The sequence below is a fragment of the Fukomys damarensis genome, unplaced genomic scaffold, assembly GCF_012274545.1.
Source record: "Fukomys damarensis isolate Sample0158 unplaced genomic scaffold, DMR_v1.0_HiC HiC_scaffold_4, whole genome shotgun sequence".
NCBI classification, from domain to species: domain Eukaryota; kingdom Metazoa; phylum Chordata; class Mammalia; order Rodentia; family Bathyergidae; genus Fukomys; species Fukomys damarensis.
Window position 1 is genome coordinate 44806409 of NW_022900916.1, and position 12401 is coordinate 44818809.

The 12401-nt window shown below is 36.7% G+C and overlaps 1 pseudogene; it reads left to right on the top strand.

The window, feature by feature from the left end:
* The first annotated feature begins 251 nt into the window (after nt 1-251).
* Nucleotides 252-10822, top strand: LOC117283345 (annotated as a pseudogene).
* The last annotated feature ends 1579 nt before the right edge of the window (nt 10823-12401 follow it).

Sequence of the window (12401 nt, forward strand, 5' to 3'; positions counted from 1 at the left end):
TTTGTCTGACTCAAAAAAATTAGGAGGGGGTAATAGTTAACTGTTTTGTCAACTTGAGTAAGAAACACCCAACTGATTAGATTAGTATAATTCTGGGTATGGCTCAATACACTGAGCATGGAAGATCCACCCCAGGTATGAGTGGCATTAACCAACAGGGCTGTAGCCTGAATGGAATAATGAGGAGAAAGAAGAAGGAGGTCTCCTGTTGGTTTCTTTAGAGGAGCTGCAGTCTTCACCATCACCCTGGCATGGTCATCTCCAGGCCTCCAGCGCAGCCCCTTCAGCCTTCCATCTCAGACTCCGGCCTTCCAGTATACGCACCCGTGCTTCCAACAAGACGGAGCAGTGAGCTCCAGGTCGTCCACCTCTGACCGGATTGTTGGATCTGCAGTGTGCAGACAGCCCTTTTGTACTCTTCCACATCCGACTTCGCAGGTGGCCATTGGAAGCCTACTTTGCAAACCCATATATTTTATCTTTTGGGAGAGGGTACCAGGGATAGAACTCAGGGTTGGACTTGCAAGGCAGGTGGAGGCACCACTGAGCTAAATCCCTGGCCCCAAATCCATACATTTTAATCATGTTACATCTGTTTTTCTGGTGAACCTTGATTGATATGGAGTGGGGGCAAGGTGGTAATTTTGACCTGAGAAAAAAATGAAAAAGGAAATTGAAATGGATATTAAAAGAGATGGGACAATATTCTGCCATCACTCAGGAAACTTTATTAGAAAATTCTACTCTGAGTAAAACTAAGTCTGCTTACTTGCTAATGGTGTATTTTCTGATATTTGATGCCTTGTGTTTACCCAATCCACCAGACCACTCTTGTCTTCCCTTTCTTACCTATCACGTGAATCATCCTTTTACTCTTTCTGTAAATTCATTGATCTCTTACCAGTTATTTCAATTTCCTTACCTACTTGGTTTTCGGAGATATTTGTCCTGAAAATCTCAGTCAAATATTGTTCTACATGTTTCCTTGTCACCTCTTACACTTTGTAGGAGTAAAATCAGAAATGGAAGTATTTCTGATTTCAAACTTTAGCCAGGTCTCAGACTTAGCTAGATCCTCAGGGCTGCTCATTATCTTCAATGAATTCTTGTTCTAATGTTTACCATAAGCGACCTCATCATTCTCCCAAACTCTTATTGCATCCACCACTATTACATTATTCTTGGCAAATAATCTCATCTCCTACTTCAGAGAGGAAACAGGGTAAAGTCCTCTTGGCTTTCTCTATTTATAAGATTATTTCTTCTGAATATATCTTTTTCTCTGTCCCAAAAGTTTCACTGAGAGATATGTCCCCCTTGCCATTCAGGATTATTTCCAACTATTCCTCGAAACTGCCGTTATCTGCCTGACTGTTCAAATTTGAGAGGTGTTAGGTAAAAGCCGAAAAACCAGGACCAGACCAGGACTACAAGCCTTTATTATGGGATGGATCTGCCCAGCTGTCTCCTAACAAAGGGAAAAGCATCATGGAGGAACAGGGAACTTCTTTTATAGGAGTGGGATGAGGTTAACCTGAGCTGGGGTGGAGTTGAGTGAGGTAGCATTTAGAGATTGAAGGAGCCTGTGACATTACTACAAGGGGCTTGGGACATCACTGGTTTCTCAAAAGTAGCAAGTATCAGGTTACTCTTTAGGCATGAAGAGAGGCATGATGGGAAGCAGGTTGTCCCTTTGTAGGAGAAGCCATATTGAACATGAAGGCTGCTATTCCATGAGGCAGCCATTTTAAGGCACAGAGCATTATGGGAAGGAGGCTATTGTTTTATGTAGCAAATATCTTGAGGTAAGGGAAATCTAACAAGAGGAATATTTAAAAATTCACTAGAAATAGTACACATAGCCAGGGCATGCTGACTTTACTGTACAGAATCATCTTATGTCAATTTCTTTCCTTGCAGACTGGTTAATTTAACCTAAAAAAAGGAATTTCCTATCTTTTGCCTAAAAAGCATAAGCCTTGTTGCCACTGATCTGGGAATCACTGAAGAAAGAGATCTGTATCTTCAGCATTCAAGATGTGTAAACTCTCACTTAATCTTCCTGTGTTCACTATGGTCCTCTCACTGCTGTTTTATTCTCCCTGGAAAAAAACCTGAAGTGGGAGGGATTCATTCTCTGGGCTACTGCAGTTGAGGAGATCTGGAGGAAATTCACTTCTTTGGAAAGTAACTTCTAACCAGTACTATTTTTTTCACCCCCTTACTTTCCCTCTGGAACGCAAGCAAGGGATGCTTCTTTGATTTCTCATCTGCTGACTTAGCATTCAGCTCTTGGATCTGCCAAGTTCCTCACCACTGACCACTGACTACTTACTTCCCAACTTCTCAAATTTTATTCCTATTATCACCTCTCACATAATTTTTTTGTTTTGGGGACTTTACAGTTTGGGGTTTTTTTTTTCAAGAGTTTTGCATTCATCCTAATGGAGTTCAAGAGTAAATGGAGGTAAATGTACTCTCTAAATAAATCCTATTCTCTCAAATCAGAACACATGGATGAATGCTTCATTCCTGTTCCTTGTAGTGTATTAAGGTGCATTCTTCTACAGACTCAGGTTAATATTTTATCCATTACATTTCAGCTCTACTGTCAACCTTTCCCAAATGCAGAGATGAAATTTATAGTGATCAATTTAGATTAAACACATAAAGGAACTTTACTGTGGTGCACAAAAAGTTCAAAGTACAAACAATGAATAGATGATATGTATTATCAAAAGAATATTTCTCCTTGTCACAGGATTATTGTTATCAACTGTTCCTTCCCATCACTCCCAAAACCATCTTCTTAGAGTTGTATCTTTCAAACATAGATTAACTAAGCTCCACATTTTATTATACTCTAATTTCAGATTACAACTGTCTAGTCCATCTCACTAATGGATATCCTCAAAATATTTCTGATAGGCCATCCTCCTGAGTCCTGAAGGCTAGTAACAGTCTCTTCCTTTTTTTTTTTATTTTTCTTCATTGAGTGTATTGGTACATTTTAGGCATACAGTACAATTACATTCATTATTGGGATCTTGTACCTCTACATGACAGGTCTTGCTTCTTATTTTTTTCCCCTTCTCCCTGCCTCCCTTCACCCCCTCCTCCCCTCCCCATTTACAAACATTTTATTTCCATTTTTTCATTTTCTCCTATTTTTTCTTTCTGTTATTACCTTTCCCCTTCCCTTCCCACTTTCCCTACACCTTTAGCCCTTTCCTTCCCATTTCACAATGTCAGTTATATCATTAGGATCTTATGTGCTATTATTATAGTGTATTGACACCAGAGAAACTATTTGGTATTTACACATGTGTGACTAATTTATTTACTTAGGAGTATATCCTCAATATGTATCCATGTTCCTATGAATGAATCTAATTTCTCATTCTTTATGGCTGAGTAGTATTCCATTTTATAGAAAAACCACATCTTCTTAATCCAATCTCCAACTGATGGTCAAATGTGCTGTTTTAAAGTTTTAGCTATTACAAACTGTGCCACTATAAACATGGGTGTGCGTATATCCCTCTGGTATGATTCTTTTAATTCTTTTGGAAAGATACTGAGAAGAGGGATGGCTGGGTCAAATGGAACCTCTAGTCCCAGTTCTTTGAGGTATCTCCATATTGATTTCCATAGTGGTTGCACCAGTCTGCACTCCCACCAACAATGGAGAAGGGTTCCTTTCTCCCCACAACCCCTACAACATTTCTTATTGAGTGATTTCTTGATAGCAGCCATTCTTTGTGGGGTGAGGGGGAATCTCAGTGTTGTTTTCAACTGCATCTCATGAATGAACAGTGATGTGGAACATTTTTTCATATATTTACTTGCTGCTTGTACTTCTTTGTCTGAGAAATGTCTGTGCATTTCAGATGCCCACTTTTGAACCGGGTCGTTATATTTGGTGGGGGTCTGATAGCTTTGAGTTCTTTATATATTCTAGATAATAGTCCTTTGTCTGAGGAGCAGCAGCTGGTAAAAAAATTTTTCCCACATTGTAGGTCTCTTAGTTCTGTTGATGGTTTCCTTTGCAATGTAGAAGCTTTTTAATAAGATGAGATCCCAGTTGTTGATTCTTTCTGCTCGTTCCTGTGCTACTGAGGATTTGTTCATAAAGTCTTTTCCTATGCCAATGTCTTCAAGAGTTTGGCCTAATTTATCTTCCGGCAAGTTTAGTGTTTCTGTTTTAATATTTAGATCTTTAATCCACTTGGATTTTAATTTAGTGCATGGTGAAAGATAAGGGTCTAGTTTTAATCTTTGGCAGGTTGAGATCCAATTTTTCCAACACCATTTATTAAAGAGGCTATCTTTCCTCCAGTGGCGATGGTCAGCTCCTTTGTCAACGATTAGGTACATGAGTATGTCTGGAGTTGTTTTTGTGTCTTCCAATCTGTTCCACTGATCCTCAGGTCTGTTTCTTTGCCAATGCCATGCTGTTTTTATCACAGTGGCTTTGTAGTATAGTTTCATATTGTGAATTGTTATACTTGCTGCCATGTCTCTGTTGCATAGGATGGCTTTTGCTATTCTAGGTCTCTTTTGCTTCCAAATGAATTTTTGGATTCTTTTTCTAGTTCTGTGAAACATAGTGTTGGAATTTCAATTGGCATTGCATTGAACCTGTATAGTAGTTTTGGTAGTATGGCCATTTTCACTATGTTGATTCTTCCTACCCAATAGCAGGGGATATCTTTCCATTTTCTTATATCCTCTTCGAGCTCTATTTTCAGAGTGCTGTAGTTTTGCATGTAGAGGTCTTTTGCTTCTTTTGTTAGATTGATTCCTAAATACTCATTTTTTTGGATGTTATGGTGAAGAGAATTGTTTCCCTAATTTCTCTCTCAGTGAGTCTGTTATTTGTGTACAAGAAGGCTATTGATTTTTTGTGTGTTGACCTTGTATCCAGCTACTCTGCTAAAACTGTCAAGAAGTCTAGAAGTCTTTTGGTGGAGTTTTTTAGTCTTCAATGTAGAGTATCATAATCGTCAGCAAATAATGATTGTTGAACTTCTTCCTTTCCTATCTTTATTGCTTTAATTTCTTTCTCTTGTCTATTTGCTATGGCTAATATTTCCATAACTATATCAAAGAGGACTAGTGATAGTGGGCATCGTTGTCTTGTTCCTGATTTTAACATGAAGGTTTTCAGTTTTTGGCCATTTAATATGATGTTAGATGTTGGTTTTCCATAGATAGCCTTTATTAAGTTGAGATATAGACCATCTATTCCAATTTTTTGCAGGTTTTTTATGATGAATGGGTGTTGAAATTTGTCAAATGCTTATTCTGCATCTATCGAGAGGATCATGTGGTTTTTGTCCTTGACTTTGTTAATACAGTGTTTTACATTTATTGACTTACATATGTTGAACCATCCTTGCATCCTGGAATAAATCCAACTTGGTCACGATGTATGATCTTCTTGATGATCCTCTGTATTCTGTTTGCTAGTATCTTATTAAGGATTTTTGCATCTATATTCATTAAGGAGATTGGTTTGTAGTTCTCCTTTTTAGTTATATCTTTCCCTGGTTTGGAAATCAAAGTGATACTTGCTTCCAGGAATGAATTTGGAAGTATAGCTTCTTTCTTTCAATTTCATTGAAAAATCTGAAGAGTAATGGCAGTAGATCTTCTCTAAATGTCTTATAAAATTCAGCAGTGAATCCATCAGGACCTGGGCTTTTCTTTGTTGGTAAGTTTTTAATTACATTTTCAAATTCACTGACTGTAATTGGGGTGTTTAAAATGCTTTTATCTTCTTCGTTCAACTTTGGTAATTCATAAGTATCTAGAAATCTGTCCATTTCTTCTGTGTTTTCCATTTCATTAGAGTTCAGGATCTCAGTATGTATTAATGATCCTCTGGATTTCTGTGGGATCTGTTATGACTTTGCCTTTTTCATTCCTGATTGCATGAATCTGAGGCTTTTCTTTCCTTTTTTGATAAGTTTTGCTAAGTGCTTATCAATTTTATTTAGTCTTTCAAAATACCAACTCTTCAATTCATTTATTTTTTGTATCATTTTCTTAGTTTCCGTTACATTGATTTCTGCTCTAATCTTTATAATTTCCTCTCTTGTTTGAGCTTTGGGGTTTTCTTGCTCTTGTTTTTCTAGGAGTCTAAGTTTCATCATTAAGTTGTTTATTTGAGCCCGCTCTGTTTTCCTAGTGTGGGCATTCAGTGATATGAATTTTCCATGTAGAACTGTTTGCATTGTGTCCCATAGATACCTGTATGTTTTATTGGCATTTTCATTTATTTGAAAAAACTGTCTAATTTCTTCTTTAATTTCCTCTCTGACCCATTGATTGTTCAGGAGAGTGTTATTCAATTTCCATGTATTTGTGAAGTTCCGACAGTTTCTTATGTTATTGATCTCCAGCTTGATTGCACTATGATCTGATAATATACAGGGAATAACTCTGATGCTTTTGCATTTTTTCAAACCTGTTCTGTGACCTACTATGTGGTCTATCTTGGAGAAAGACCCATGTGCAGCTGAAAAGAATGTATATTCTGATTTTGTGGGGTGGAACATTCTGTAGACATCGATTAAGTCCATGCATTCAAAAGCTTGGTTCACTTCTAGTATTTCATTGTTGATTTTCTGCCTAGATGATCTGTCTATTTGTGATAGTGGGGTATTTAGATCCCCCACTACAATTGTATTAGTGCTTATTTGATTTTTCATGTTTCTTAATATTTCTTTTACATAGTTGGGGGCATTAATATTTGGTGCATATATGTTTATGATTGTCATCTCTTCCTCTTGAATTGTTCCCTTTACAAGGATGTAGTGGCCTTCTTTGTCTCTTTTAATCAGATTTGGTTTGAAATTTACTTTGTCTGTGAATAAGATTGCTAGCCCTGCTTTTTTCTGGGCTCCTGTCATGTGGAGAATTGTTTTCCATCCTTTTACTTTCAGTCTATGGGCTTCTTTTTGCCCTAGGTGTGTTTTTTGTATACAACATATTGTTGAATTTTGCTTCTTAATCCCTTCTGACAGTCTGTTTCTCTTGATTGGTGAATTGAGGCCATTGACATTGATGGTTATAACAGATATGTACTGACTTATCATTGTCATGTTATTTTCCTTTTGTTGACTCTTTTTAATTTTTCACCCCTCTCCTTTAAGTTTCTTGCCTTGCCTATTTGATTTGGTCTGTTAGGCTTCATGGTGTTGTTACCTTCATTGTCTTTTTCTAGGATATTGTTTAGAATTCCTGTAGTGCTGGTTTGGTGTTCATTCTCAGGTGTTCTTTGTCATGGAAATTTCTTATTTTCCCATCCATTTTGAAAGAGAGTTTTGCAGGATACATCAGTCTAGGTTGGAGGTGGTTTTCTTTTAGGACTTGAAATACCTCACTCCAGGCTCTCCTTGACCAGAGGGTTTGTGTTGAAAAGTCTGCTGTGATTCTGATGGGCTTTCCTTTGCATGTGATTTGTTTCTTTTCTCTTACTACTTGTAGTATTTTGTTCTTCTGTTGAGTTTCTGGGATCTTGATTGCTGTATTTCTAGGTGTAGTTTTTTTTGTGTGTGTGGCTAGTTGGAGTCCTATATGCCTCACTTATCTGTATGTCAAATTCTTCCACGCTGTTTGGGAAGTTTTCTGTCATTAATTCTGTGAACAGCTTTTTTAAGTCATTTGTATTTTTTCCTGCTACTTCATGGATTCCTATCAGTCTTATGTTATTCTTCTTTGCATCATCTAGGAGTTGCTGGATCTATTTCTCATTATCCCTTACTGTTTTCAAGAGACCTCTCTTCACGGTCATTGCCTTCAATCCCATCTTTTATATCTGAGATTCTATATTTGCAATCTTTTCTTTTGTTGCAAACACTTTCAATAGAGTTTTTAATCTCCTGGATATCTGTTTGAATCTGTTTTATGGATTCCATTTCTTTCCTATGTTGGGCATTCATAGTTTCCATTTCTTTCTTATGCTGGGCCTTCATGGCTTCTATTATGGTCCTGAGCTCATCTATTTCTTTGTCAGCTTCTGTTCTAGAGTCTCGAATCATGACTTTATTTTGCTCACCATCTCTATGGTTACCTGGGAAATTATTTCTGTTTCAAATTTTTCTAGAGCCTGATTGATCTGTTTTGTTACTTCCTGTGCTATGAGTTCAGATTGTCCTGGTGGTTCACTGTTAGGCTTTTTATCCTCATTTGCCCTACTGTTTGCCATTGGTGAACTGGAAGTCTGTCTTTGCGTCTTGCTCAAGTGTTTTCTCATTTTTATTTTTGTTATTGGGTTGTCCTTGGTTTAATTTCTGGGTTATTATTTAAATCTTCCTGATATAGTTGTGCTTTAACTTTTGAATCTCTAATGACTCATAGACATTCTCATTTTCATAATATCAGAGAAAACAGCTCATTAAATTAATCACAATCCTTTATCCCAGTTGATACAATCAGCAACACAATATGATCAAGCACAACTTGGAAATTGACCACTTGTGGTAGTCATTAGTCTATCACCTTCTAACCATGTGAATTAAAATAAAATCAAGATCAGGTATTTTCACATTTGTTTCCTCCTTTTCCTTTACTATCTTACATGGAAAATTCTTTTTAGTACCTTTCATTTGTATAGCAAATACTAACTGCTGAGTGAATGAATGGGACTATAAATTATATAAAGCACAGAGCCAAATAAAGATTTGCACTCTTCACACAACTGTGATCCTATAAATATGATTAACATAGTATATGTAAATAAATTTACCTCTAAAATATTTTTCTAATTTCAGAAAAAATTGTTCCATTTGCTTAAATTATCATTCATATATTCCTGCATATTTTCAAGGGGTACTTTATAAGCTCAATGAGCCATCAGATAATATACCCATTGCATTATCTCATCTAAATTCTCATTGTTCCACTCCTCTTGCTTTTTCTGTATTTAATATTCCATCTCCTGGATCTATGTCTCTCCCAGCCTTCATACCCATTTTTTTTCTTATTAAAAACTCTTTATGTTGAATAAAACATATTTTGGTAACATCTTAAGAAAGAAAACAGAAGCTGGGCATTCAGTCCTGGAATCCCATCGCATAGGAGCCTGAGGCAAGATTGCTGCAAGTTGGAGAAGAAAAAAAAAAGAGAGCAGAAGAAGTAAATTTAATGTGACCTTTAATTATGTGCAAATTCCCTTATTTTACTTGGTTGATGGTTTGAGTAAATTTCTAAATTTCATATTATTTCTCTCAGAATTTTAAAGGGATTATTTCATTGTTATCTAGCCTGCTGATTGTTATGTCATTCTAATTCCCAATCTTTTGTTTATGACATTTTTTTCCTCTTTGTAAGATTTCAATATTAATTTTTTGGCCTAAGTGTGCTGAATTTTAGCAATTACTTTCTTTATGATGACTTTTCTCAAGCATATTCACAACTTTCAATGGCTCCTTTTGATATGAGCACAGAATTTTATTAAAATCTGGGAAATGCTCGTTTAGTTTTGTTGTGTTCATTTTATTCTCACTTCTTTTGACTTCTCTTAGATTTTGCATTATTTCCTCCATTTTCTCGTATTTTAAATTATTTTCTCCTAATTATGTAATATTTTAAAATTTATCCTTTACCTTTAAATTCCAATTGAAAAGTTTTAATATCTTAATTTTGTTTTTAAGTGTTCCTTTTTTGTTGTTGTTATTTTAACCTTGTTACATGATGTAATATCATGTCATATCTCTGAGGTCTGATGTTAAGAGTTTTAGAAGTTGTATTCCACTATCCCTCTGGTTTCTGTTTTGGGGATTTTTGCTGACTCTTACTCCAAGTCCCCACTTTATGCCTTGGGGTCCCATTTTACTAGAAGATTCTTTTAAATTTCGAATTCTTGACCATCAACTCTTATTAAATTTAAAGTAGTTTAAAAATGGCCTGAGGGCAAGGAGGAGGTTGGCCAAATCCTCCTCCTCCTCCAGCCCTTCCCCCCTCCTACTCTCCCAGCTCTAGCCACAGACCAGAGGTTTCACAGCCTTGGCTTCTGGAGTTCCTGGGCAGGACTTCTGACCGGCACTCCTCACAGATTCTCCTTTCACCTCTGGTGCAAAATCTGTGAGATAGGGTGGCCTCACATAGCCCTACACAAAGTCATCATGGGTGTGGGCAAATCAGACCTGCAGGTCATGTGTGATGAGTTTGTGGAGGAAGACGCCAAAGCAGACAACTACAGGAAGAAGGTCGCACTAGACTAGAAGGAAGCACGGGGAGGCATCTTGGTCACAGCTGGGCTGGTGGACTATGCTGCAGAGAGGAGGACTTCCCTGTGAGACTCCTCTGTTACAGAAATGGAATCACTGCTGACTTCAGGGAGCAGATATTAACAGTAAAGGAAGATGAAAATATTCCATTTCTACTGGTTGGTAAAAAGTCAGATTTAGAAGATAAAAGGCAGGCCTTGGTAGTAGAGACAAAAATAACCTAGCCAATAAATGGAATGTGAATTATGTGGAACCATCTGCTAAGAAGCTAAGAAAAAATGGAAATAAAATGTCTGTAAATGGGGAGGGGAGGAGGGAGTTGAAGGGAGGGCAGGGACAAGGGGAAAAAATGAGAACCAAGACCTGTCATGTAAAGGTACAAGATCCCAATAATGAATGTAACTGTACTGCATACCTAAAATGTACCAATAAACTCAAGAGAGAAGTTAGCTGAGGACAAGGTATGTTTGCCTTTAATGAGGGATATTCAAGCTAGAAAGATGGAAGACAGCAAAGAAAAGAATGAAAAAAAGAAGAGGAAAAATTTAACCAAGAAATTCAGAGAATGGTGCTGCATTTTATAATCAAAGCCCCAAATTGTTTCTTAACTTGAGCATACTAATAAATATAATGAATAAACATTGCCATCAAAGGCTCAATCAACTGAAATTACTTTAACATTTTGGAAATAGTTACATATCACTAAAGCATGAATTGGAACTGCACTGAAAGTTAAAATCACTTAAGAAAGAAATTGATGTGGCTGCACCAAGAAGCAAAGTTCAACTTATTTCATAATTGTCTACATTTACCACAGCCCTGAATCTTTCTTGGGCAGTCTTTCTTGAATTGCTAAAGAGCTGAAATGGGGGTGTGAAATGGAGGAAAGGCTACTTCTTCTGATGTTTATTATGAAGCTTACATTTAATTCTTTTGGGAAGATACCCAGAATAGCAGAGTCAAATGGGACCTCTTAATCCTAGTTCTTTGTAGTATCTGCATACTGATTTCTACAGTGATTACACCAGCCTGCACTCCCACCAACTGTGGAGCAGGGTTCCTTTATCCTCACAGCTCTGCCAGCATTTGTTATTGGTTGATTTCTTGATAGCACCATTCTTTCTGGGGTGAGGTGGAATCTCTGTGTTGTTTTCATCTGCATCTTTTGAACAACTAGTGATGGTGAACATTTTTTCATATGTTTATTTGCTTCTTTTACTTCTGTGTCCAAGAAATGTCTGTCATTTAAGATGCCCATTTTTGGATTAGATCTTTAAATTTGGGAAGTCTGACTTTTTAAAGTTCTTTATATATTCTAAATAGTAGACCTTTGTCTGAGGAACAGCAATATATGTTCGCCCATGTTCATAGCAGCACAGTTTCTAATAGTTAAAACTTGGAAACAGCCCTATTGCCCATCAACTGTAGACTGGATAAAGAAAATGAGGGTTTTTTAAAAAATAAAATGGAATATTACTCAGCCATAAAGAATGAGAAATTAGAGACATTTATAGTTAAATGAATGCACATTGAGGTGATACTCTTATGTAAAATAGAACATGCATGTAAATACCAAATAGTTTCTCTGGTGTAAGAAACTGAAAGTGTAAATAAGGATGAAAATGATAATGTGAAATAGGAAGAAAAGGTTCAAAGGGGGAGGAAAGTGGGAGGGGTAGGGGAAAGGAGAGACGGGAATGGAATTCCCTTGAGAAAATGAAAAAATGGAAACAAAGACTTTGTAAACAGAGAGGGATAGAGAGGTGAAGGGGTTGAAGGGATGGCAGCGGAGTGGGAAAAAATATGAATCAAGATATATTATGTAGAGCCAGGGATTTAGCTCAGTGGTTCCACCTGCCTCACAAGCACAAGGGCCCGAGTTTGATCCCCGGTACAAAATAAAATACAATAAATAAATAAAGATATATCATGGAAACATACAAATCTCCGGGGATGAATGTCATTATATCATATACCTAAAATGTACCAATAAAATTAATCTTTTAAAAAGCATACATTTTATACCATTTTTGAATGTCTTGGTCTTCTACTGCCTTGAAAAATAATTGTGAATATGGTAGTTAAAGTGTACCACTTTTTAGCCACGGATATACAAAATGTAGAAGAAAAGGTTATTGGCATGGTTGTTGCATATAGTTAAAC